Source organism: Pteropus alecto, unplaced genomic scaffold (genome assembly GCF_000325575.1).
Source record: "Pteropus alecto unplaced genomic scaffold, ASM32557v1 scaffold199, whole genome shotgun sequence".
NCBI lineage: Eukaryota > Metazoa > Chordata > Mammalia > Chiroptera > Pteropodidae > Pteropus > Pteropus alecto.
In genome coordinates this window covers 165,126-167,206 of record NW_006442489.1, presented here as the reverse complement: position 1 = coordinate 167,206, position 2,081 = coordinate 165,126, and the positions used below count along the sequence as shown (strand labels likewise).

Genomic DNA, 2,081 nt, shown 5'->3' with positions numbered 1-2,081 from the left:
GAATGAAGCAGAGGGGACAGATGGGGCACTGAGGAGGTAAAGCCCTAAACCACATTTGACAGAAGGGGCCCGAGACAGGAGGGTGAGCCAGGAGTGGGAAGCTGAAATGGACACAATTCTGGAGGGCACCAGGTTTGCCCTGACTCTCAAGGAACCCCTGTGGCTGCAGGACCACCAATGCCTAGTCAGGCTTTCAAGTACTGGGCACCCTGCCTCTGTGGACAGGCACTTGCAGGTAGACAATGGGATGAGCCCTGTCTGCTGGCACGAGAGGTGGTGTCTCAGGCAGGGCATATAACCATTTAATTGAAGAAAGCTTTGAAATCCAAAAGAAAAGAAATAAAATTGTTATCAGTGAGAAAAAGCACAAGTTTTAAAATAGCTTCTTGCCTCTCTAGAGGACCTGAAAACATGTCCCACAGATCCACACATTTTAGACTAAGAAGCACTACACATTCTCTAGTATGAAGAGTGGACATATAGTGTCAGTGACACTGGGCATTCACCTTGTAAGCACATTCATTTTCATGATCACATGATCACATTCCAAAATTCTGTGAGTTAAAAAAGGCAAGTGGGCCTTCTTCACATCTGAAAGTGTGAGATGAAGCACGCGATGAAACTCCAAGGGTATCCCCGCACTAACTTCAAGGCTCTTTACACTGTACTCAGGTGTCTTTGCAACCAGCAGGAAGAGGTGGGAAGGGGGGGCCAACCATCAACATCCAGTGGAAGGAGCAGATTCTGGCAATGGTGCATATAAAAGGGCCCAAGGCTTAAGGTTGGAAAACTGACACTTAAATCATGGCCACCATTTACTGCCTGTGGGATCCTGGACAAATCCCTTCATACTTCAGGCCTCAGTTTTCTTATATGAATAATGCATATGATAATGCATAGAATTTCTATGAGGATTAAATGGAACCTATATAATGTACATAAAGCTCAAAGCCTGACTCACAAAGACACTCAATGTTCTTGACCTACATTCATTCTCTGCCCTAAGCTCTTCCACACTATCACCCTGGTATCCAAAAGTCACATACCTGCTCTTGACCATGGATCCACCAGAGGGAAAAGGTTCCCTCTTCAATTTGCTAATCAACATCACTATCTCCATCCTCAAACACATTGCCCCATTTGAAAGAAATGGGACCCACTAGCATTTCACTTACCCCCAGATATACATCCAGGCGAGCCAAGCTGAGTCCTGGCAAGTCAGGTGACTGTTACTCACAGCATGAGACCCGATGGAGGAGGTACAACTAGTGAGCATGTCTGTCATTATCTTCTAACTCTCATTCCACAATCTACATGCCCCTGAGTGGGCCTCCCTCCAAACTCTCCCTCTACCTCCTGACAATTACCAAAACCAGGTGGCTTTTCCCCTCAGGATGCCACCTTCCACTTAGAAATGTTATCTTTATCTGACAAGCCCCATTTCGGTAACAGGAGTCTAGTAAGTCCTAGACTTACTAGATCATAACATCATAACATTATTATCTGAGACTGCGGTCTGCCTTCAGCTGGTGGTATTCTACCTGCTCTGCCAGCCTCAGAGGTCTAGAAACATCTTATATCTGCACTGTACTTTAAATTCTTGGTATCTTCAACTCCTCCATATCCAATTTATTATGTCAACACTCTATGCTGTAAAGATAGCACAAAGTATTACTTGACACGATACTGTGATTTATAATAAATATATATTTGGTCTTTGTTCCATCTCTGGCACAAAGATTCTAAAATCTTTGGAATTTCCTAATAAGAGTAACCACCCTTGAGTTTATATTAATGAGGTGACTTCTGAAAAGCATCCAAGGATGGAGGCTGGTTGCCAAGGGAACAAACCATGTGATGAGAAGGTTAGAACTTTTGGCTCCACCTCCACTGACCCTCTGGCCAATGATTTCATCAGTCAGGTCTATGTAATGAAGCCTTCATAAAAAACCAAAAGGACGGGGTTTGGAGAGCTTCTGGGTTGGGGAACAAGTGAAGATTGGGGGAAGTAGCACACCTGGAGAGGACAAATGTAGAAATTGGGGAGAGTGGCACATCTGGAGAGGGCACAGAAGTCCCGT

The 2,081-nt window shown here is 44.7% G+C and overlaps 1 protein-coding gene across 7 annotated transcripts in view; it reads right to left on the bottom strand.

The window, feature by feature from the left end:
• NINL (ninein like) overlaps nt 1–2,081 on the bottom strand; it is a 147,443-nt gene that overhangs the window by 55,154 nt on the left and 90,208 nt on the right. The window lies entirely within an intron of this gene.